Source organism: Pongo abelii, chromosome 4 (genome assembly GCF_028885655.2).
Source record: "Pongo abelii isolate AG06213 chromosome 4, NHGRI_mPonAbe1-v2.0_pri, whole genome shotgun sequence".
Classification (NCBI taxonomy): Eukaryota; Metazoa; Chordata; class Mammalia; order Primates; family Hominidae; genus Pongo; species Pongo abelii.
In genome coordinates this window covers 20,334,868-20,361,666 of record NC_071989.2, presented here as the reverse complement: position 1 = coordinate 20,361,666, position 26,799 = coordinate 20,334,868, and the positions used below count along the sequence as shown (strand labels likewise).

Here is a 26,799-nt window from a genome sequence, read left to right as displayed (position 1 = left end):
CACGTATATATACACGTATATACGTATATACACGTATATATATACACGTATATATATACGTATATACGTGTATATACGTATACGTGTATACACGTATATGTATACGTGTATATACGTATACACACGTATATACGTATATACACGTATACGTATATACGTATACGTATATATACTGGAAGACGTTAGCATTTGACTTGGTAGACTGAGAAAAGCAAAAAATGTTATTGCTAGAGGGTAGTGAGGAACTAATTAATCTTTTACTCCTCACTAGTGGTGTTGGGAAGCAATAAAGTAATCATGAGTTTTGAGAAACATTCATGTATTTTACTGAGTAGTTTCAATTTCAGTAGCCTTTTCAAGTTCCATAGTCAGAGACCCAGGAAAAATTTATAAACGGAGATGTTCATTAAAGCATTGTTTATATCAAAAACTTGGGATGATATTAATGTTCAATGATAGAGAAAGTTAGAGGAAGCGTGGCATAATAATTAAGGGCACGGTATCCGGAAATAAACAAACATGAAAATTTACATAAATATATGAGTCGATTATCTTCATCAGTAAAATGGCCATAACATTACCTATTTTATCAGTCAGGGTTCTCCAGGGAAACAGAACTAAGAGGATAGATAGAGAGGTATATCTATATATCTATTATCTATATATCAATATCTATATGTTTGTATATCTATATGCGTGTATATGTGTGTGTACACAGAAAAGATATATAGAGGTATATCTATATATCTAATATCTATATATCTATATGTGTATATATCTATATGTGTGTATATGTGTGTGCTACAGAAAAAGCAAGGAATGGGTATAGTTCAAGCGGTGAGGAAAACAGAGGAGTTAGAGATGGTATCAGCTTTGTCAACTGAATGAATGCAATCTGGTGAGGCTAACAAAAATATACATTAATTAACACCAACAGAATTAGCTATAATCTTAAAATGCAATATTCCAGATAAGTTCTCAATATTTTTGTAATTCATCTTTAATAGTGCAGAGATAGTAATAGCACCACATTCATTGTGGTGCTTTGCTATTATTAAGGATGTCTAAATTTATATTTATACTTTTGATAACTGTGTCATATAATTGATTTGTACTGAAATTATTGTCAGTAGAAATATCTAAATCATATTCACAGATTCTGGTTCTAAGTCTGTCCCCACTACCATATATTTAATACATTCATACTTTGGGATCCAGCTATGGAATTTCTACTTCATTATATCTGAATGTCACTCAAGTTTTTCAAGATCCTTTATGAAATTTCTAGTTCTTCATCCAAATATACTGGCTCTGTTAAGGGACAATTTCTTCATGAATGACTTTGGTGTTCATGGTATTGATAAAAGCCAGTTTCAGGGCAGATTTGGAGTTGGAGCTCTACAGCTATCTACTGGAAACGTTCCTTGAGTAAGCACTTTTGACATTTTTAAACATGCTTAGGTAGTTGCTTACTACAACAACACCCCAAAATTGTAGCAACACCCAAAAATTGTACTTAAACACCCAACACTCAAAAATTGTTGTAGCAACACCCAAAAACTGTACATAAAATTCTCCATGTGGGCTATAATGAAATCATGAGGGCTATGATGATGATTATGATGTGGAGAAAACAATATCATATACATTTTTTTCTGTTTCCAGTCTTGCATGTCTGGAATAGAAAGAAATGGCATTTTTCTGGAATGACTTATTTGTGAATGTAATGCAAACCCAGGAGGTCCCACTGTTTTCTCCTATAGAAGTCTGCTCATCTCTTTAATAAGTCATCTTATACCTTTTCCACTTTCCACATTTAGTTCAATAATTTCTAATTTTTAGAATCCATATTCATTTAAATTTTGAAAGTTAGGAAAATATTTGCTTAACTCTAGTCTTTTCACACTACTTTATTCTCAACAAATCCCCAGTTTACCAACAGTTGAGTTTGTTCTTTTTTTTTAAGTCTGGCATGTACTTTATATTTTCTATTTTAATACTTAAAGCTAGAATTCATCATCTATTATATTTTCACTTATTTTGGAACTCAGTGTCCTCATTTCATCATTTGTAGTAAAACAATTATCTGTTTTACAGAAATAAAATATATGTGTAATAGAAATTGAGGAGTTTTACCATTTGCTTTGTCAATTATTCGTAGTACCACATGAGAGCCAAAAAAGCTCATTGGTTCTTTGATATTATACATGCATTTAAGAAAAATCTAAAAATTATTATTTTTAGATCTAATTATTATTATGAGTAAGGAATATGCTACTTTTTAGAATTAATTGCACATACGGCTATCTTTGAAACCTTCTTGATAGATGTCTTTCATTTTAATGCATTAATGTTTTACTAGTACTCTGCAATTCTTTTTTTTTTTTTTTTTTGAGACGGAATCTCGCTCTGTTGCCCAGGCTGGAGTGCAATCTCAGCTCATTGCAACCTCCACCTCCTGGGTTCACGCCATTCTCCTGCCTCAGCCTCCTGAGTAGCTGGGACTACAGGTGCCCGCCACCATGCCCGGGTAATTTTTTTATTTTTTTATTTTTAGTAGAGATGGGGTTTCACTGTGTTAGCCAGGATGGTCTCTGCCTCCTGACCTCATGATCCACCCTCCTCGGCCTCCCAAAGTGCTAGGATTACAGGTGTGAGCCACCGCACCTGGCCTACTCTGTAATTCTTAAACTGAAGAGAGATAACAGAATGAGTAAAGGTTAACTTAATTAGATCATCTTTCATAGTATAGAGATCACTTTTTTATCAATTAGTTTTCTCTTTTGTTCTTTTAACAAAAATATACAAACTGTAGTTCTTGCTAACCAAACACATAAAATAAATAGTTGCAGAGAAATTTCCTATTGCTTTATAATTTACTAGCTCTTTTTCTTTATATAAAAATCAGATCACATATTTTGATATTATTCCTGTAAACAAAAATAGTAACTACATAGAGGTGATAGATATGTTAATTAGTTATAAGATGATCATTTCACATTGTATATGCATATCAAAATATCAAGTTGTATACCTTAAATGTATAACAATTTTTATGCCAATGATATCTCAATAAAGGTGTTAATGAGCCAATGCACCATGTTTGTGCAGTTGACTTCTCTAAAAACTGAATTATAACAAGAGGTATCTCTAAATTTCTTTTACATTGCTCCCTTATTCAGGTTTGGAAACATCACATAACTTGCTAAATTTTCAGGGTAAAATTGAGCATGAGATGACATCTAAAGAGACAATTTTCTGACTCTCTCTCAGAAAATGATCACAGTTTAGCATGACAATTTTGTCTTTCCAGGTTCTGTAGTCTGACCAGCATCAATCATGTGTTAGACGTTTCTCTGTCTCCAGCTAAAATGATTCTAATAACTCTCCCAAGGTAACCCAAGTGGGAATTCAGTATCAGAAATGTCCATGCTCTCACTTTCAGAGATTAGTTCTGTAATAAATTCTGGTGATTGATACACTGTCCCCTTTTTTGAAGTAATCTTAGACATAAAGAGAAAACAATCACCTGCATACCACCTGGCTTTCCCTAACCAGCAAGTTCCACATTGGTTCATTTGTTTCCTTCTTCTTCTTCTTTTTTTTTTTCTTTTGTGTTTGTTTGTTTTGAGCTGAAAATACAAGAGATTCACTAAGTGGTTGACAGGTCCACTTTTCAATGGCTAGGGAAAATGGGCACAGTTTCAGAATGTCAAACTCCAGAAGTCATTTAAACCCAGTGTGTATGCATCATTGGGATTGTGGAGAATCTAGAGCCCTTATTCCAAGAGTGTGGTTTCATAGATACAAATCCTTCCTTGATGAATGAATTCTTTTTCTAGAAATGGATTGTATTGGTTGGCAGTATTGACAATTCCCTCTGCATGTCATTGCACTCAGGAGCAAGTGCCTGTTGACTTCCATTATGACTGTCCACTGGATGCACTTATTACAGTCTTATCCAGGGAAAACCACCAAGGAAGGCCAGCAAAAACAGGTTTCGTTTTCAAGTGTATCCCTAAGATGCTCATTGCTTGTGTCTCAGCCACTGCTTCAGTAGCAGGCTGGCAAACAAACATTTTATTTCATTAAACTAGAGACAGTCAAATAAACAGAGTTAGGGTTTTCTAGAGAATGTCGTAACAAACTACAGGACCTCTTACAGATTTAAAGTTTCTTTTTCTATCCCTTTTATTTTTCATAGCTATTTCTTTCTTTGGGCACTCAGGGCTTCATCAACATAGAAAGACTGGAAATGTATTCTCTCATACCTCTTTCAATAAACAAAAATAAATTAGGAATTTGTGTCTGGACACTACACGAGAAGAATCCCTCCTTTAAAACAGTAGCTGCATAAGAAAGAATATATAATGCACAATATAATACTGGCATATTATCTTGATGCTGCTGTTTCCATTCTACTTTTTTCTAAAAGTTTAATTTTTGGAAATTTCCAAATTCTAATTGACTTCTAACATCTTCCTTAAGAGCAACAGAACACTGAAATGTGCAGTTCCTTCCCAATTAGAAATAATTCAATTCCTGTTCTACCTCATTGCTCCTGTTGGTTTGTTTAGTCTTTTCGAAAGCTACATCAAATTAAATCCTTCCACATTTCACATCACTCAAGCAAAATAGTCAAATATAACTTTAGCTGATTCAAACATTCACTCTCAGACCCTTTAAACTTCCAAGAAATACCACTTACCTTATCTTTTCAACCTCTTTGATCTTTCTCAGGGAAGAAGAAAAGAGGGGAGTAATTAGAAATTATATAACCTTTAACAAAAGTTTATCATAAGTTTGAACAAGTACACAGATTTTTTAAATCTTCACAGAGACCTGCTAAAGTGAGGATTGCCTTCCAGGTTTTAGAGTGGCCTCCTGAGGCTCAGAGAAGGGTAAAAGCTTACACAGGTTCAGATGTAAAGGTATGTCCCAGCCGTGATTTGAATCCACGTCTTCTTGCCTTTAGAGCTTTATCACTCTACCTCTCTTAGTCTTAAGTCCTTGTTCCTTTAAACTTCTGAACCTGGGCATTTATAGTTTTATCAACTAAGCAGAAAAAGTAATATCTTTCTCTTAGTGTTTGCAATGATGGAGGGTCTTGTACAATTCTTATTGTATTTGCCAAGGGGCCCTTAGAATAGCCATTCAATTTAGATAAACTCCTACACTTGTTTACTTTAAATAAGGATGCTTGATGTGCTTAATGGGTTAGTGTGGGTGACTTCGTGCAGGGAGAAAGTACTAAAGTTGTTTCAGCTGTCCAGATCAATTTTGAATGCAGCCCATCAGACCTTAAATCCCTGTTATCAAAAGCTATGTACACTGCAAATCAATTTAATTTATTCTGGAGCGATAAGGGGTGAGAAGTTTGTGTGTGTGTAGGTTTCCTGGGACAAGCAAAGGGGGTTGGAAAAGCATTACAGCTCCTATTCGTCTTCACAAATATAAATGCTGACCTCCAAGGGGAAGCTCTGTCTGATATAAACCCTCCATACCTTGAGTACTTTGGGTGAAGGCGTTAAAGGACATCACTCAAGCGAAATCTCATGGCTACCACCGGACTATGGATCACTGATGAATGAGCCAGCAGTTGAATGTTTAGCAGGCTGTGACGACTTTGCAAGGGAATATGAAAATTTATTACCAGCTTGCCACATAAGCGCCTGCCCTGCCTGATTTCCTGGTTCCCTCCCGGTGGCTACTCCCACTCCATCTGACAGTCAAACCCCTCTCGCTCCCCAGTTTCCCCTCCCCCGCAGAGAACTGATGGTCTAAACTGTCACGGAGTCCTGGCCGTCATTTTTCAAGAAATCTGGTACCCAAGATGATGCCTTTGGATCAGGGATTTTATTTAGGAGTAGTAGTATGCGCTGAATTGTTTTCCACATGACCTTGCTGAGGGGGCTAAAGGGTGTCCGTTTTGCGTGCTGTGGAATTTGTGCAGCCCCAAAAGTATGCGCGATGGGGGGTTGGGGGGGAGAAGGAGGCAGAAGGGAAAGGAGCCGCGGAGAGGAGAGCCAGGGAGAAGAGGAAGGAGGAGAGACCGGGAGAGCGCAGCATCAGGCAGACAGGCGCCGCCAGCCAATCAGAGGCGCGCTCGGGAGCTGCAGAGACCCAGCCTCGGAGCCCAGGGCTCGAGGTGCGCGGAGCCTGAGTCTGGGCTTTCCGAGGACCGCGAGCAGCTGTGCCCAGAGCTCTGGGAAAGTCCCCTCTCTTTGCTTCTTATAAATTAAGTTCCTTTCCACCAGTTAGGGCAAGTCAGCCAAGGTAAGGCTTCAATAAATGACACTTTACTCTCTAGTGACATGAATATTTCTGTGTACAGCGGGGCTGCTTTACCCAATTCTGAGTCAAAGCAATATTGGGTGAAATCTTCCTCTCCGATGGGTTTCACAGGATCGAGGGCTGAGGGGAAAGTTGTAGCTAATGCAGGCTGCCTTATCGCTGGTATACATTTGAATTTTCTTATGCAGGAATGCTGCCATAGAGCCTAACGAATGTGAGTCTCAGAATCCAGCTGCGTGTCTGTTTATGTTTATCTGTGCCTGTGCTGTTGTCTTCCCTGAAGAAGTTGGAAGGATACTCTGCAAGGCACGTTGCAATAGTGATGGCATCAGTATAAGCTGTCATTTATGTCTATCTGTAAAAGTGAGGGGACGCATGGTCAGAATAGAAACAGGGGTACTGAAATTGAATTTTCGATAGTGCTTTTTTTAATTATTGCCTTTCCAGTATCCTCTAAAATTACGTGATTTCTGAGCACTGAAACTGCAGCAGGAGAAGCCTCATTTATATTCTTTCATTCTTTTTTTTTTTTTCTTCTTCACACGAATCCCTGCCTTAAATGCTTATTAAAGCTTAAGATGAAACTTTTGCTTCTTTTAAAGGGCACTTATAAATGATGCATGAAAAGAAATTAGGTAGGCTCCTGTGATCAGCAACACACTTTATTTATGTTTGTTAACTCTCATTCATTTCCCTTTCTTAACTTCTTGTTTGAGTGTGGAAATAACTATTATTTTGTCTTGATTTTTATGTCTTCAAAACAAGGTAAAATTATGCCTTATGCGTGTGTGTGTGTGTGTGTGTGTATGTGTTGTCTGCACAGATGTGGCTCTAGGCAAACCTCTCATATGTAACAGGTGAAAAAATAGAATTCTATTAGCTAGGGCTATTAAAATATTTTTATTTCAATGTCTCATTGCATTTAATGTTGTAGTCAAGAATAAATGTTCCTTGCTTTTTCCCTGTTGGAAGTCAAGAAAAAATAAAATAAAAATCTTAGCTAAAAGTATTATGGTTTTCGGTTTGCTCAGGTGATGGCATCACTGCTTTGAGCCGAGAGACAGATCAGAGGAAGATTTTGTTATGAAGCCAAAAAAACTAACTACAGGCTCTGACTGTGTTTTCAAACCTTTATTTTTTACTCTGGGATCACCCACAGATTTTTCAAAGCAGGGGGCTTTGCTCCTGCAATAATTGTTCTTTTTTATTTTAGTGTATTTGTCTTACCAGAGAAAATGCTTAATTCTAAATCAGGAGTTTGAGGTCCAGCCTAGATCTTACATATACCTTGTTGGGATGTGGGAGGAAGAAGGTAGGATGTGATACTCGTAGATAATTAGTTCCATTGTGTAACACTCTGGTGCTATCACCTATTATGATTGCAGTTGCCCTCAAGCCTCCTGTTGTTTATTTAATTCTGGATATCTTAATAATAAATTAACCTGGTATAGGTCAACTGATTTACTTCCCCCAGAAGACATTCACTTAGTGCACCTTGGTGGGTATTTTATGAACTATACTTCTGATGCTTTTTCTCGGAGATAGCTAACTTAAAAAACCAAACAAACAAACAAAAAGGAACTGATACCAGTGGTCAAGATTGATTGCCTATCTGAAAACAATGGGAGGTAGAAAATGAGCATTGGCTATTATACATGCAACAGAAATGCCCAGCTGAAGATAACCCAATAGCAAAGGAGAATATAATAGTAGAAGGACAGTCAGTGGCAGGAAACTCTAGCTGTAACTGTATTCAGTGCAGACTGATTATAATTAGCTATAGCAGTCACAAGTATGAGCAATAGCAACCGGTGCTAGAATGAAGTCCATACCTTGTGCAATTTGGAAATTATTATGCCTCTCAATGACTGATTTCAAATAGATATAGTGGACTTGTGAGAATATGTGAGTCATTTATTCCAACTTTATAAATTATTTAGATGAAAGCTGCTATAAATATAAAGTACTTTTTTGTCCCGTTGGCTGATATAAATAGCATTATTATGCTTTGCATTGATTTTTGCAGTCTGATGAATACAAACCACATGTTTGCAAGTTTTTGGGTCCCAACAGCCCTGTATTTAACTTATTGGACAGAAGTATACCTTAAGTATCTTCATCCTGACTTAACTGTCTTTCAGACTCTAAACATGCATGTAACGCTTCAACCAAGCTAGGATAAAACATATTGAACTTATTGACCAGGAAAAACTTACTTCTTTTGCATCCATATATCTGAAGTCTGGTGAAGAATGAGAGAGATTAAGACATTAAAGACAAAGCATGTATATGGTGTTCTTTTTCTTTTTTTTTTAAATAAGTAGAGAACTTTAAGCCCTCATGTGCTTAATTGTATGACTTCATTGTACTTGCATTATACATATCTATAGTACTGCATTTTAGATTAGGCCTTCTTAACCTTGGTGCTGTTGATATTGTGAGCTCTATCATTCTCCTGGGGGACTTTTCTGTGTATTGTAGGCTCCTTAGTAGCATACCTATTCTCTACCCACTAGATCCCAGTAGTAACACCTCCAACTTGTGTCAATAAAAAAATCTATGCATTGTTAAACATTGTTAACTATCCCCTGGGGAAGGTGCAAAATTGCATTGAGAACCACTGCTTAGAGCACTTTCGAGCAGTGGTTCTCAATGCAATTTTGAGAACCACTCAGTGGGAACCACTGCTCTAAGCCAAACCAAAGGATCTATATAGAAAAAGGTTCATGCATATGCTGTTTGAGTAGGAAACTGCCCAGTCCAGTTTGGATGCTCTACAGATAAATCCCCTCCACTCACTTTGATAATGAATGGGTTTCAACTGGTAGGTGTTTTACTAGATCCCTAACACAGTACTGTGGAAGATCTTGCCAGTAAACTGAGAGACAAGGGCTGTATTATCATATGCTAACATTTTTGGGACAAGAGGAAATGAAAACTGAGAGATAGTGTAAATGAGGTTGAAGACAAATTTCACTTTAATTTTTTTCAGATGATCCTTTAATATAAATAATAAATAAATCAATAAAAGATACTGATTATTCTCTATAATTGCTTCTACTATATTTTGGGAGTTTGTATGTGTGTGGGTTGTAGGGAGGAAGCATTCACTCTAGTTATTCTATGTGCTTGGAGTAGTTTCTAGCGTTTAAAGCCTCCGGAAGTAAAATGAAAACAGTTTGATTTAAAAGGTACAGTTGCAGACAGGTGCTGATGTGTAGCACAATGAAAAAGAACTGAGCTTAATGATTTGAAGACATGGCAGAGGGTGGATACTGACATGGATTAACGCGTCATGCATGTCTGATTCTGACATGGATTAACGCGTCATGCATGTCTGATCTGTAGGCCATTTTCTTTATCCATAAAAGGTGATGATAATAGGTGTAAAAACCCAATAGACAAGGTTCTATACTGGCTTACAATTTGTAAAGGTCTACACTAATGTTGGTAAATTATCATAGATTCAATGTCTTTGATGATTTGTCTGATTAAAATGGATTAAGCATGCTAAGTTTTTCAGTTATTCTAGCATGGTTAAAAATCATCTACAAGAAAGGTTAATATTCTGTGTTATATTATTTTCATGGATGAAAGTGAACATCTAAATTTCTAATATTTTGAAATCTAAAATTTGAAATATGTAATTTAAGATTATGAATACATCTCAATTTTTTTCTTATTTCCATCCTTCCTCGTATTATCCACATTTAAAATTTGTTATAAAAGTGTAGACATATAAAACAGAATGTGACTTGAGATTTACTCTTAAACAGTAACCATTATTAATGCTTGATGTATATTTTAAAAGTAATTTTTCAATGAATAGATTAATATGGATATATATACAACTAAAATTATATATTTTTAGAAAGATATAGTGATATAGATAGAGAGGCATACAGTCACATAAACACATGTGCACAAATATATATTTAAATAAAATAAATACAATTTCATAATATTACATGTAACTAATTTTGTAGGATGTTTGTCTTCCATGTGAATAGTAGAGAGGATACATGATTTTCTTATGAGTCCAGTATGCCATTAGGCATAGGTCTGATGCTTAGTTCAATGTTAAAGACACCCATTTGTTTACAGGTCACTCTTTGAATTGGTGGGTGTCCCTGCCATATTTAGTATTATGCATTTTGATTATTGCATATGATTGCATAGATATACTATTTATTTAAATAATTCCTTATTACAATCTTTTCAAATGACAAATAAAGAGAAGGCCAACACAACTTAAATATTTAAGAACCTCTATCACTGCTGGTAGTGTTTTGACTTCTAAGTGTGGTACATGTTCCAGGAAGCTATTTCTGGGAAAATTAGCAGATAGGAAGAGGAAATGTAGGAGCAGGTGTGAGAGGAGCATTTGCCCTAGGGCACCCTGACATGCTCAGATGTTGCTTTTGTGGATACTAGAAAGTTCTGATATATAAATTTCTATATTGTTGAGCCACATAAATTTAGAAATTTCTTGGTAGGTCTGAGAACAAAATGAACAAAGTTTGATCCCTAAAAATATTGAGTGAAATATTTGCTTTAATCAACATCCTTCAATACCAGGACTATGTCTTATTTAAGATTTTACTCGAAGCACATGGAATATGACAGATGAATTGTTGGTAAAATAAATTGAAGACGTGCAGACGCCTCCACTGAAAGGGAATTCAACTATCATTTCTACTTATTTTTATGTTTAGATGATCATAAGGATTCTCAAATAGGTATTTATTGCCATTATTTTGAGGCCTTTAGGATTAATACAGATGACTTACATATGACTTATATGTAACTATGCACAATTAGATATTACTGATAATTTCATTTGATCCAATTATTTTCAGTCTACCTGATATTAAAAGTATTTTAAATACAAATATCTAGGTTAGATCCACAGTTACCAATGTGATATAAATGAGATAGGATGCCATTTCAATCCATCAAATTATACACATATATATATATTTTGATGAGTTACAGATACTTCTCTATTATGTCTTTAATTTTGGCTTTTTTTTTTTTTTTTTTTTTGAGACAGAGTCTCGCTCTGTCACCCAGGCTGGAGTGCAGTGGTGCCATCTCGGCTCACTGCAGGCTCCACCTCTCAGGTTCAAGCGATTCTCCTGCCTCAGCCTCCCAAGTAGCTGGGACTACAGGCGCCCGTCACCACGCCTGGCTAATTTTTTGTGTTATTAGTAGAGATGGGGTTTCACTGTGTTAGCCAGGATGGTCATGATCTCCTGATCTCATGATCTGCCCGCCTTGGCCTCCCAAAGTGCTGGGATTACGGATGTGAGCCATGGCGCCCGGCCTCGAATTATAATATTTAAAAGAATTTTTGAAACCAATGTTGACACAGTTATGATCAAACTTTTACTTATACTTACTCCTGCCTGGTGGAAGTGAAAATCAATATATCGATTTTAAAAAGCAATTTGCAACCCATTGTGAGAGATAGGAAAGGGTAGACTCCCTTATACACAACTTGTGGGAATAAATTAGGAAATAATTAAAAATATCACAAAAATGAAGAAACTCTTTAATAAGTTAAAATTAATTTAATAATTTGAGTCAAAGAATGATAAATATATGGCAATTAAATATAATTTACTAAGCTTGATACTAAATTTTATGTATGCTCTAATTTTAAAAAAATTTTCAGAAAAATTATTTTGAGAGAAAAATGTGAGTTTCCCAGATTTTTCTGTGTTGTTTCTATTATATTTATTTTTTAATGTCTCATTAGTAGTTTTTACTAATGTGATATAATTTGAATGAGCCATGGTAGTGTACATGAAAATATATTTTGGTTGTAGTTAATTTTTCCTGTTATGGAGAACCCACTTTTTGAGTTATTTGTTCTATTTAGCTTAGCAATAGATGGGAAAGCGTTGTATGATTGAGATTATAAAATAAACCAGTTCCCAAAGACCAATCAGCAAAGTTCCTATTTTTATAACTAAAATTCTACGTGTAGAAATTTTTTTAAAGCAAAAATAGAATCCAATTGCATATTAAATTATATTTTCCCTGTTATATATTAAATTAAAATTTTGTATTCATTCATTCATGGAGGTTGCAATCTATTTGGGAAGAAAGCTGGTAAACAAGGGCATAATTAATATTTTGTAGTATTTGTAGAAAATTGTTAAAGAGAAAAAATGAAAAAGGGATGCAGAAAAAAATTGTCAAGAGATAGATGGTGGTATGATATTTTATCTATTTGGCTAGGAAGCCTGGGAGGAAGTGTGGATATGAACCATATTGCTGTCTCAGGAACCATATTCCAGGAAGAGTGAAAAGCAAGTGCAAAAGTCCTAGGGAAGGAGCACCGCTGGCTATCTGACACATAACAAGAACAGCAGAGCTGAGTGAAGTAATTGAAATGGAGTGTTTTGGTCTGAATGTGTCCCTCAAAATTCATGTCTTGGAAACTTAACCTCCAATGCAACAGTATTGGGAAGTGGCATCTTTTGAAAGATGCTTAGGTCATGAGGATGTGAATTACAGCCCTTATTAAGAGAGCTTTTGGAAGTGGGTTCACTTCCTCTTGACGCAACATGAAGACCCAGCAAGAAAGCCCTCACCAGATGCCAGTGCCTCAATCTTGGACTTCTTAGCTTCCATAACTGAACTGTGAGGAAATAAATGCCTGCTCTTTATAACTTATTCTTTCTGTGGTGTTTTGTTATAGCAGCAGAAAATGGACTAACAAATAGCATACAGGAGGTGGTAATGTTAAGAAATAATAGAAACCAGGTCATGTGTAGAGCCTGTAGATTTGTTTAAGAACTCTGGATTTTTCCTACAAGAGTATGGGAGGTATTTGATCATTCTGAGCAGAGAGATGACATTATCTGATCTATATTTGAACAAGAAACTCTTGTCACTGTGTTGCAGATAGACTGAAGAGGAGCAAGAACAGAAACAGGGAGCCAGTTACAGATCAATCCCAAGAATTCTGGGGAGAAATGATGGTGTCTGCAGCAGAGTGACAGCAGTGGAGATTGAGAGAAAAGGTTTGATTCTGTATTTATCATGAAAATAAAGTTGGCAGGATGTGATACTGCTTAAGATATAAGTCTGATGGGGGAAAGTGATGTGAAAGGATAAATTGTGATATTTGTATCCTAAACAATAAGAGGGCTGCAACTGATATTCCCTAAGAAGCAAAATAATTGAGGAGAATCAAGTCGGGCAGGAGGAGGAGAGAGGCAGTAGAAATAAAGACCTGAGTTTTGCACATGTATTGATTGAGATGTCCAAGTGGGGATAAAATGGAGTCAATGGAATACACAACTGTGGAGTTGCAGGGAGAGCTTTGTGGTGCGGGTATAAAATACAAATTTGTATGCAATATTAGATTGCACTTAAAGTGAAGAGACTGAATATGAGAGAAAATGTTAAAAACATTATGGCCTGGAATTGGAGCAACAAACTCCTATAGATTCAAAAGATGGGGAGAAACTGGCAACTAAGGAGTAGTTGTAGTGGGAGGAGGAAGCTCTGGTGAGTGACTGTCTTGAAGCCTGGGAAGATGTATTTCAAGGAAGACACTGTCTTGAAATACTTTTAAATTACGGAAATGGAAACTCAGAAATACATATGAACACATATTCAATATATATTCAGTGGAATTTTTATTTTAGGTGTAAAGAGTGTATTTCCTTAATTAAAAAAATATTCATCTTAAAAATTTTTACAGTTGCTTACTTTTTCTGATGTATGTATTTATGGAAATCATTCTGTATTCAAGATGATTCCACTTGTTTGTGTGATCTATGATTTCTCTCAGCAGTGTTTTATAGTTTTCCTTGTAGAGGTCTTTCACCTCCTTGGTTAAGTATATTCCTAAGTTTTGTTTTGTTTTGTTTTGTTTTTTGCTGTTGTAAAAGGGGTTGAGTTCTTGATATGATTCTCTGCTTGGTCGCTGTTGGTGTATAGAAGAACTACTGATTTGTGTACATTAATTTTGTGCCTGGAACTTTGCTGAATTATTTTATCAGTTCTAGGAGCTTTTTGGAGTAGTCTTTAAGGTTTTCTAGGTAAACAGTCATATCATCAGCAAACAGTGACAGTTTGACTTCTTCTTTACCAATTTCGATGCACTTTATTTCTTTTTCTTGTCAGATTGCTCTAGCTATGACTTCCAGTACTATGTTGAAGCGGAGTGGTGAGAGTGGGCATCCTTGTCTTGTTCCAGTTCTCAGAGGGAATGCTTTCAACTTTTCCCCATTCAGTATTATGTTAGCTGTGGGTTTGTCATAGATGGCTTTTATTACATCAATGTGAATCTGCTATTAGAAACAAATGGAACATTCTTGATGCCATAAAAACAACTATTGCCACATATTACTCACTTAATCATCTCTGTATTTTATTCGTCAACATATTTTTATCTTCTATTATATTTATTAGCTTTACCTAAATTGGATGCTATAATTATTGCTTTTTCAGATCTGACTAGGTAGCAGCATAAACTATATCTCACTTAGTACTAATTCTTTTAAAATGCTGTTTCCTGTCAACCCCAATTTATGCTACAAATGATTATAGTAAAAGAAGAGTAGACAAAACATGAAGTTTCCCCAGCCAATATATCAATTAAAAGACCATATGTTTTTACCTTGCCATTTCTTAATGATTTATGCCCAGACTTTTAAGTGCAAGGTAAATCATTAGGAACCGAGATATAAATCTACAGTTTCAGCAGAAGGTCTTAGGTGATTAAGTTGTGAAACTGATATTTTAGCAAATATACAAGATTACTATATTGCAAGATTATTTCAGTATTGTTCGTATGAATTAAAGTATTCCTTCATACAACTATCCCAAGACACACTCTGCTTCAACACACACACACACACACACACTCTATCCCCACCAACAATCACCTTATGACTTTATAATCACACTGTTTATTAAACTTAAGAGACTATAATCAGCTTGATTGGCTAGTTCTTTATCAACCAAGCTTCACTCAGAATATTTATATTCTAAGATAAGTTAAGTGATGTAGCTTCTGAAACTCACTCTATGAGTGAAGTCACAACAGTACTTCAAACATATTAATGTATAAGTGCTGCATGTGACTACCTTGAATGCTAGCATGGTAGGCAGAATAATCGTCCCCAAGATGTTCACATACTAATCGCTGTAACTTGTGATTATATTACATGGCAGTGGAGGGTTATGGTTGCAGATGGAATTAAAGTCGTCTATCAGAGAGCCTATAGTAGGGAAATGATCCTGGATAAACTTGGTGGGTCCAATGTAATCCCAAGCATCCTCAAACGTGAAAGAGGGAGGAAGAGAGGAGGACACAGTGATCCCATGTGAGAAGGACTGAATCTGATTTTGCTGGTTTGGAGTATGAAGGAAGAGGGCCAAGTGCTTTGGTCAGCATCCAGAAACTGGAAAAGACAAAGGAAATGGATTCTCTCCTAGTACCTCTAGAACGGAATACAGCCATGCTAACACTTTGATTTTAGCTCAGTTGAGACTTATGTCAGACTTCTTACCAACAGAGCTGCAAGATAATTACTTAGTGTTTCTTTAAACCACTAAATTTGTGGTGCTTTTTGGCAATAGGAAACTAATAAAACTAGCATATTGAGGTTTATGAAGTTCCTGAATATATATAAACAGCACATCATGTGAATTTTCCAAGGAGAAACATATAGAATGTTATTTAACCTGTAATAATTATACTATCTGTCTGGAATTGTTATATTACTCAAAATTAAATTGATAAAAAAGTCATATTAAACCCAAAGGTTAGTTTCCTGAAGGATGTTAGTTTCCTCAAAAAGAAGGTAAATGTTATTCCTAATGAAAGAAAATAATTTATCCTACCTAATGAATACATTCTTATCTCCAGTAATTAAATATCATTACTGTTTATGTGAGTTTATTGAACTTCCAGTTCCTGTGTCCAAACATGATTAAAATAGTATTGAATTATTTTATACAGTCTTAGGTAAATTATTAATCTATGCAAACAATAAACAAAGTAAAATACAGAATATGTTGCAAAATAAACATATTACCCTCTCTGCTTTTTACTTTTGTAGTACAGGAAATAGTTACTCAACTTTTGCACAATGTCATTAAAAAAAGTGAATTCAATCATAATAGAATATTCTATAGCTCATTTAAAAAATGTAACCTGGTATAATTAACAAAGATTGGCTTAGAATGAGAATATTGAAGTCTGTGTGTGTTTACTGATCAAACTCATTTTTAACTAAGTGACTAGAATGTTGCTCAACCTTTTCAAAACTTCTAAACAGGGAAAAATTTATCCTCCCGGCTTGAATGGCCTTATCTCATGTTTAAATCATAACACCTATGAAAATGTTCATAGAAAAATGTCAAACAAATTTCAAGGGTATAAAACAAAAGAATAGATTAAGGCAAATTAATTAAATTTGGCTAATATCAATTTTATTTGTTTCTTTAAAATGTCTCATGGATATTGTTTGCTTATACCTGGTTATAAAAGCCCTCTTTAGCATAGGATTCTAAAAGCAGTCATATGATTTGCCTTCCTGCACGTGAAACAATCCTAGACATGATGGAGTATGCAAATGGGGTGACATATACCAGTCTTCTTTAATCTGGCTTATTGGTGATCTTGGAAATACTCACACAAATTGTCCATCTGAGTTTCTGTATTCTTTATCAGAGTGCCTCATTCAAATAATTGAATTCTAGGTAATAAAAAACGTGCAAATGAGCCAAAGCTTTGGGGAATAACTTCAGCTAACTGCAAAGCCCGTGAAAGCACCAGTTTGCCGAGATTACGTCAGCATCTGATCTGCTTCCAAAGAACCTGGCTGAGTACTCAGAAGCAGAACCAACTCCCAATTATGTGTTCATTTCTGACACACAAGGAAGTGCCATTTTATTTTTCTCTTACATGTTTACTTTTCCGAATTATTGTTTTTGTTATTTTAATTTCTTAAGTGACAGGTGTTTATTGTAACAAGTCAAGTTATACTCCGTTTCCCTTTCTTCAATCCCACTGAGCTGAAATGTCTACAAACTATATATCCACAAATTAATACTTTGTTTATCCATTTACACCTTTTTCCATAAACCTGAAAAACATATATATGTAAACATGCAAACATTAATTTTATTCAGCTTTTTAAAAATCAAGTGTTATTTAACTCATACTACTCTACATACTCCTTACTTAATATTAGATCATTAAAATCTCCACAAAACAATATATCAATGTGATGTGTTCTTGTCTTTATTTTTGCCTCATAACTCATTTTCATCCCTGTTTCTTTCTTTATATCCTGTCATGTTGCCATAAGTTAGTCTTATCCTTTGAAATTTGTAGGTATTCTTTTGTTTTCCTATTTTCAACTCTATATCATTATATTTCTAACAATCTTATTTCTTTCCTCTGTCACTCTGGATTCTACCAGTCTTTCTAATCCTCCCAATCCCCTCCAGTCCTCATTAATCCTCTTTTTTCAAAGACCATCTACCTTATACTACTAAAGAATATGCCTGAGTAATAGAGCCATCTGATCTTCTGAAACCCCTCAGTAAGACTAAGTCCATATTTCTTCCCTGAAGTACTGCAGTTGACAATCTTCAATTGGTGATTTTTCGAGACAGTTGAAAGGTCATAACTATTAGTTTACTACTGTGTCCACTCTGTACTGAAACAACAAATCTGTGTGTGTGCGCGCGCGTGTGTGTGTGTGTAGATAAAATGTATTTTTCCCCTCAACTCTTTTTTCTGTAATTATGTAGATTGCCAGAATCTGTGAGCTTTTTGCATTGTCTGTGATATCTAAAGACCTTTATTTTCCTAGATCTTTTTAATGTATTATGTAAAGTAAAATTTAAAATAGTTTTTTTCAGTTTTTAAACAGAATTTATGGAAGTTTAATTAAGAATTATTTAATTTGAGCCATTTAACACTCACTCAGGTAATAAAAGGGAAAAGAAGTATGAAACAATAAGAATCAATAGAATATGAATTTCATTGGGTTGAAATTTGCTAAGTATGAATCACCGTTTCAGATGAGGTGCTCTTGCCAACTTCAGAGGCAGTTCTTGTGTGACTGTGACTCTGGAAATAAGTAACCGTTAGGAATAGCTTGTTTCTCTGAGAAAGCATCTCACTCCATTTTCAGTCCAGTGCTAAAGAGGATTTAATGTGTATGCAAAAAGGTATTTTTAACACTTAAATTTGGTATTAGCATCCTGGATGTGCTGACTCTTCCAAGTGTAAAATTGTGCTTTCAGAAAGAAGTAAACTAGGACACTTTGTCAGCATCCTAGAAATGATACCCATTCTTTTACTAAAAGAAATGCCGAACATTTAAAATGAAAAAGTAATACATTAACTAAATGGAAAAGCCAGACTGTTCTAATCGATAAACTCTACAATAATAGTTTGTTCTTAGCTAATATGTGTTTATATCTCTAATTTATTACCAACTGCAAAAAAGTATTATTTATAAAAATTTGATTTCCTGAGAGACATAAAATATTTAAAATTACAGTTGCCTCAAATCAAATCGTGTTTAATTGTTATTGAACTTTCTACTCTAAATGCTCAACCTAGACCTTGCCTTTCATTGAAAATACATTCACTCACATATTTTTGTAGTACACAATCCTCCTTCAAACCTCATCATTTACTTTTCTTCATACTTATTTTTCATCTAACACCACTCAATTTTTTCCCAACATATTGAATTTTATTTAAAAATCACTACCTAAGAAAATTACAGTTTTATGACACATAAAAGTATATTATTTTGGCAAAATGAGTTTCATTGTACAAAAATATACAAATTTAACAGAATTTTTATTAAGTACGATGTGGAGACATGGTATGCTGAAAAAATCATAGAAATTATTTGAGTAAAATGTATACTTTGAACTCAGATTTTATATAACTTATTGATTTAGTTAATGTTATATTTATATAATGTATCATTTATAATTTACTTGTGCATGCATAGTCAACCAGATTAACTGCTAGTTTTTTCTGGAACTTCAACATGTAGTAATCATTTTTTATATGACATTTCCTTCTTGGCCTACTGCACAGGAGTGTAGGTAGATATTGTTAACTTCATTTTGTAGAAGAGTAAATTTAAGTCATAGAAATTCCTAGACGGCCCTACGGGATACACTTACTTAAAAGTAGCCGGGTCAGAATGGAGCATGCCCAGCTTTCCTCTTCCATCCATAATGCCTCTTCACAGGCCAGCACCCACACCCCCTGCACCCTGGATCCCAGCTAATGGGCTCATATCACATTTCAGAAATAAATTTGCTAAATCAACGGGACAGTGACAAGCTCACTTCCACCAATCTATATGAACTAGTACCAATATTCCTATCTCTTGCCTCTATTCAAATTATAATGAAGGACAACGCTTGCTATATCTGCACCTCCTTCTCAGGATTCTGTCCCCATACCCTCCTTGACTTCTCTCTTTAATTGGTTACATCATCAAAGTATCACTTTCTAATGGTCCTTCCCATAAGTGTGCTCTGGAAACTTCCATTTTTTTTTATTTTTATTTTTATTTTTTTTTGAGACAGGATCTCATTCTGTCACCCAGGCTGGAGGGCAATGATGTGATCTCGGCTCACTGCAACCTCTGCCTCCTGGATTCTGCCTCAGCCTCCCAAGTAGCTGGGATTACAGGTGCACATGACCATGCCTGGCTAATCTTTGTATTTTAGTAGAGACGGGGTTTCACCACATTGGCCAGACTAGTCTCAAACTCCTAAACTCAAGTGATCTGCCTGCCTCGGCCTCCCAAATTAGTGGAAACTTCCATCTTTAAAACACATCCGGGGACAACACCGCCTATTTACTCTGCTCAGATTTAACATGTTTCTGACATCTGAGTAAATGATCCCATTTGTACCAGTCTGAAAACTGAGAGAGATCCTTTACACCTTTGTCACCCTTATACCTCCTTCCACTGTCAGATCCTATATGTTCTAACCCTAAAATATTTTTAAAATATGTTCACTATGTGTATCTTTGCTACAACTCTACTGGTTCAAATCACCATGATCTCTTCTATAATGATTTATTTCATTTGGCTTGCATCAGCAAATACCCTTCTCAAATCATTCATATATTCATATGACAATCAGCAAATACTTCCTATAAGTATAAATCAGTAGATGTTGTTCCTGTCTTTCAAAAGTGTTCCAAGGATCCCAATATGAAAAACAGGAGACTAAATTCTTGCCATCACCTCAAAAACTTTTTATATTCTCATCTAGCCTTCCTCTCCAACTTGATCCCTATCTACTTTGCCCTCCTCAAATATGCTAAGCAGTTGAACTTGCTTATTCCTTTAGTCTGAAATGTCCTTCTCTCGTATTTTTTACAGTAAGCTTCTTGTCCTTCATACTCTTCTCATCCTATTAAAAACAAAACCCTTTTCCCTAAAGTAGTTCTCTATCACGCTAGCCAACTTTTTCATGTTCTTCAATACTGTTTATTAGATTATTCCTTTCCTTTTTTCTCACCTCCAAGTAAAAAGTAAACCTTCCTTAACCCAGGATATTAAGCAATCACTTACCTTTGGATTTCCAAGGTTTAAGATATTTCCTGCCACACAGCCTATACTATATCTCAGAAAATAAATTTGAAGTACATTGTACGTAGAAAATAGGACACAAGTGAATACCATACACAGGTAACCACCACGCTTACAAAATGGAATATTACCTGCATTCCTGAAGCCTACCTGTTGTACTTTTACAGTCCTGTTCTCTTCCCCAGATATAACCTCTTTATCCTCACTTCTAACATTATATGTGGCATTTGCCTGTGTATTTAAAATAAACCAAATTATACAGTATTTTTCCATTGGTTTTTTAACATTACTTTGTTAAAAGCATCCATTTTGTGGAATGAATCACTTGTTTATGCATTTTCATTCCTGTAGATTATTCCATTGTATAAATATACCATAAGTTATTTGTTCTACTACTGAAAGGCTTTCGTGCCATTTCTATTATTAACTATTAACTATAATATTATTAATTAATATTATTGACTATTACTTGAGATAATAATAGAAACGGCACAAAAGCCCTTCAGTAGTAGAATGGATAATTTATGGTATATTTACTGTTGTATTTACTATTTACTACTATTCTATTTACTATTTCTATTAAAAACTATTACAAATAATATAACTATGAATATTCTTGTATTTGACTTTTGGAGAACATATGTGTGCCTTTTTACTGAGTATATATTGTAAGTAGAATTGTTATGTTATAAGGTATGTATATATTCAGCTTTAATAGATAAAGACAAATCATATTCCAAAGTGGTTCTACTAATTTATGCTCCTACACCATTATGAGATATATTCTTGTTATTGTCTGTCTTGTTCATTTTAGTCATTCTGGCAGGTATGTAGTGGTATATCATTGTATTATTCCCCAAACTGTATATTTAATCTTTAAAACTACAGTAAAATTTGAAAGAATAATGCAGTGAACATTCATATTCTTAAACTGGAGTCATCAATTGTTTTAATTTGCCACTTTTGCTTTATTGATAATGCACCGCCTTCATTTTTCTGTTTGAAAACAACTTTTACCCTTTGGAAGAAGACTTTCAATGATAGAAAATTGAAAAGCTTTCTGAATTTATAGACTTAGTAATTTTGACATTTAGTGAACATTTTCTTGATTTACTTTAATAGCTTTGCAAGTAGAATGGTAAGATGCAATACAAATACAATATACTAAGTATATTTATTTCAAGATGCTAAGGAATCAAATTTTGCTTTGCAACTTGTGAGGATAATATATAAATGAGAAAAACAAAGGCTGTGCTAAAAATAAACAAGGTCATTCATTTTGTTCATCATATTTAAAACATGAATCAGGTTTGAAATGCCATTTACAGATAATGCCACCACCAAAAGAAGAATATCGCATTTTCTTTGTATCATCCTTGTTTACTTAGTATAAATATAGTTATTAACCACCAAAGAATGGTAGTTTAGACCTCAGAAAGCACTACTGTATTTTTTAAAACTTGAATATGTTTCCTTTTATATGTAGTTCTTACTGGTATAATGGAGACTCTCATGGTGAAGCTAAACTGTTGCACTATTTGGCAGATCACTTCGATTCACATTTCTTTCTCTCTCTCTTTTTTATTTTTTAACTTTTAATTTCAGAGGTACAAGTTCAGGTTTGTTACATAGGTAAACTTGTGTCATGGAGGTTTGTTGTACCAATTATTTCATCACCCAAATATTAAGCATAGTACTCATTAATTGTTTTTCTTGATCGTGTCTCCCTCCTCCCACCCTCCACCTTTGGAAAGATCCCAGTGTGTGTTGTTCTCCTCTATGTGACCATATGTTCTCATCATTTAGCTCCCATTTATAAGTGAGAACATGTGGTATTTGGCTTTCATATAGTAGGTTTCATGGTATGTTTTATGTTTCATAGTATGTTTTAATGACCAATAACCTCCGCTGATGTACCAAGTTTCACAAATGATCTTTCTGTTGCCTTTCTTTCATTCTTTTAAACAAACTATCTTTTTATATATAAATCAAATTAATATGTGACGCTCTAGTAATATATTTTAAACTTTGCTTCTAACAAAACTTTTCTGCGGCATTGGACTTTTTTTGCTGATTAGGTTTATAAGTGATGTATGTGAGTTCATCCCGATACACTAGCTCTTGAACAAATGAAGTTGCAAGTCACTTTTGAGTAATTCTATTTTAATGGTTACTTTATACTGGAAAATGTTATTTTTCTGATATTTACTTGAGAACAAGCAAACTGGATAACCATTCTATTATATATTCTGAATATTCAGAATTTTACTTTATTTTTGTCTGTTAGACTAGCATGCCATCAATATGCATGCTTTGCTTTAATTAGGGTTAAAATGGGTTAATTTGCTTTAAAATGGGCTATTTTTAAGACATCATGTTAAAAATGTATTTCTTTTAGAATAAAATCTAAAAATGAGAAAGACTTATGCACCAGCAGCTAGAGAAGAAATATGGGATTGCTGCACAAACTTTAATAATGTATTTTGTTTTCTTGTAAAATGGCATCACTCTGTCGCCAATGGAAATAGTCTTCATTATCTGTTTTTAAAAAGTTTTCTGTATTACCTATATATGTCAACAAGTTAGTCTTCACTAAAATTCTATTTTTTTCTATTTTCTCTATTATTTTAAACACATATGTTTAATATATTTTTACAGTATAAATAAATGTATTAATAATTATTTTCCTGATAAGGATTTTCAAAAAATCTTTTGAACTGTATTCCCATGAGACTCGTGAACTTAGCATTTAAATATTTATTCATTTAGGCTTTTTACAGTTGTCATCGGTTTACCCACAACACTACATAGCCTTTTAAAAGAAAATGTAATACAGTAATAGCTTCAAAACCTTAAGATAACGATTTAGGGAGTTTCCTAATAATATACCAATGTACCTAACTATATTTTAAAATTTTGATTTTTCACTTGTGATCTTAAATGAAAAATATTTCTGCAAAAGTGTAAAATGCTTAAATATATATTGAACAGAAGGCTATCCTCTCTTATTGCTAAATTTAATTTTAAATATGGAAACGTATAACATTTATTATTAACAAATTATAAATATAAAGATGACTGTACCATGGCAGTGTCAGTAATTTTTAGGAAAAATACTTATTATTTATGTTTATATTCTTGTGATATTTATTTGTAATATATATTAATACTATAATTTATTATAATTTATTCATTGATGAATTTGCTTCTTTCTATTTCATTCTGAGCCTTTTTTATTCTTGCTGCCCTGGAGCTGTAGGTGTTTCTCAATGGTTCTTTACCGACCATTTGTTTCTCACTCCCCTGTTCAGCTCATCAACTTTCATGGTTATTACTCATGTAATTTTATTACTCCATGTATCTAGCTCTGTCCTTTAACCTCTAATCTGGTCTTTTATTTCCACCAATGAGCAGATCCTCTCCACTGTCTTATACTCTTCTATTCCTCAAACTTATTGGATGTAAAACATTCTTGGATTTTTAAATGTTTATATTACTCTAATAAGGTGTTAATTTATAAACTCTTTAGGACACCTTCTTCTGTGATCAAAGAGTATCGATGTTCCTTATGACGTAAATGAAAATATGTGCTATGCTGTCTTTTATTTTTCTGAGACCAACATGATTTTATATAAGTATGAACATGAGAATCAGTCACAAATTGTTTTGAAGCTTAGTAACATTAAAGTTTATATCACCACAGGCAAGTTATATAATTTTCTATCTGTACAATATGTACAACACAAACCAAAAGAATGAAAATTTTATGATTCTAGAACAGAACACAGTGTCAAGCACACAGAAAGCACTCAATAAAAGAGGTTTCATCATCATTTCTATTCTTAACAGTTGAATTAATCTTCTATATTTTTCTAATTATAACATTGGAAACACCGTGATTTCTTTAAGGTCAAAAGTCTAAAATAATATTGAATATTTCTCCTCTAATCTGTTTCTATATTTTTCATTTTTGTAATTAATGTATCCTTTAGATGCAAATTTCTGTATCAAGTAACTATCACATCAATATCGTTAATCTCTCCTATTTAGTTTACAATAGCTTTTGTAGCATTCATTCTCACTTTCCTTTATTATAGTTTTTTTTTTACCTTTTTTTCTTTTAAACCTAAGTGTAGTGCATACTGCTTCAGAATAAATATGACATTATTATTTTCTTTTTTATGTCACCTAGACCCAGTCTTGTTGCAAATATATTATATGGATGTGCTATAAATTTTAATTAATTGGTTTGGTATTAGTACATTTTTTCACTAATATTTGACATTAACAATAATGTATATTCAATATAACTGTAATTTTTGTCATGTAGCTATCTTTTATTATGTTTTGTTTTAAAATAAACTCTCAAAATGTGAGAATACTCTGAAATGACTTTAAAATAGCTCATCATTATGTTAATTAAGTGAAATGCTTTATCTATTTCTTCATTATTTATTGTAGGTGAATAAGCATGCATATATAACTCTTGAAAATAATAACTAGTAGTTTACTATTGGAAAGAAAATCTGCTCCAGAAAAAAAAACAGGCTTTGAGCTGATTTCCATCAGTAAAATTTTCTACATATAGAATCCCTTTATTAAGAAAAATAATTGTTTTTTCTTTTAATGATTTAGCAATTTTGCTACTTTCTTTAGACCATGTGATTGATATGGTGATTTGCTAAATATATCATCTCCATGCTTCAGGTATTGTATATAGAAGAAAATAACCAATCTATAACATCCAATTGGAATATACAATTATGTGGATAGCTGATGTAATATTAAAGTGTGATAAACCTTTCTCTTTCTTATCCAGATTTATGAGCTCTTAATCTTCTCTCAGGCCTTCATACTTTTAGTGATTAAAGATTAGAAGCCTAACTAATATCCATGAAATTGTGACATGTTTTTCTCTCTGAGCAGGAGCATTATTGGATATATTATTTTTAATCTCATCATAATTGAATTAAATAATCTGAACACAACAGCTGTCCAGAAATAAGCATATAGTATGTTTTAATGATGAATAACCTCCACTGATATACCAGGTTTCACAAATGATCTTTCTATTGCCTTTCTTTCATTCTTTTCAACAAATTATCTTTTTATATATAAATCAAATTAGTATGTGTAGTATGAAGTTCAAACTCACACAACAAAATTAATTCATTTTCTCTCCTGAAAGCTTTTTTCTTTTTTTATGAAAACCACATGCCATCTGTTCATATTTACTAGAGGTTGTTGTCATTGTAGAAAAAGAAAAGCAAATTGTGTGTTCTGTTGTACTGCATGCATACCTTCTCTGTCATGTAAGTGTCACTGGGAGAGAGGTAGCTGTTTATTGACATGTTGGGACAATACACTAGGAAATCCAGTCCTCTGTCCAGTTACACTTTTGTCCCCACAAGAACCTGGCACCTGTCTCTTTCTACCTGCCTCTCTCTTTCTACCCGCCTCTCTCTTTCTACCTGCCTCTGCCTTCTCTTTCTATCTGCCTCTCTCTTTCTACCTGCCTCTCTCTTCCTCCTTCCTCCTTAAATGTAACCTTATGGAGAAATGTAGCCTTCAGGACAGTGAAACTGTTGACATACTGTACAGTTTTTGTACTTTTCCCCACTAATTATCAGAATAAAAGAAATCTAAGAAATCACCCCTGTAATTCTAGCACACTGACTCAACTTTAATAGATATTTTGCTAACATATGATGCTATTTATTAAATCTACAAATTATAATTATCTGCTTGTCATTTTCTGTATCAGGAGAGTGTGTTTCCATATTTTAAACATATAGTAAAGTCAGATATAGTTTATATAAAGTTATCAAACCATTTAAAACATTGAATACAGCAAAGTTCAGATTTAGAGTTTTTCTTGTTTGTC

At 33.9% G+C, this 26,799-nt stretch overlaps 1 protein-coding gene across 1 annotated transcript in view; it reads left to right on the top strand.

The window, feature by feature from the left end:
• LOC100438597 (nuclear pore complex protein Nup50-like) overlaps positions 1 to 13,330 on the top strand; it is a 338,065-nt gene extending 324,735 nt beyond the window's left edge. Inside the window, exon 4 of the mRNA XM_054555441.1 lies at positions 13,210 to 13,330. The gene's annotated coding sequence lies outside the window, so the exon portion shown is untranslated. The remainder of the gene's footprint in view (positions 1 to 13,209) is intronic.
• Positions 13,331 to 26,799: the final 13,469 nt, after the last annotated feature.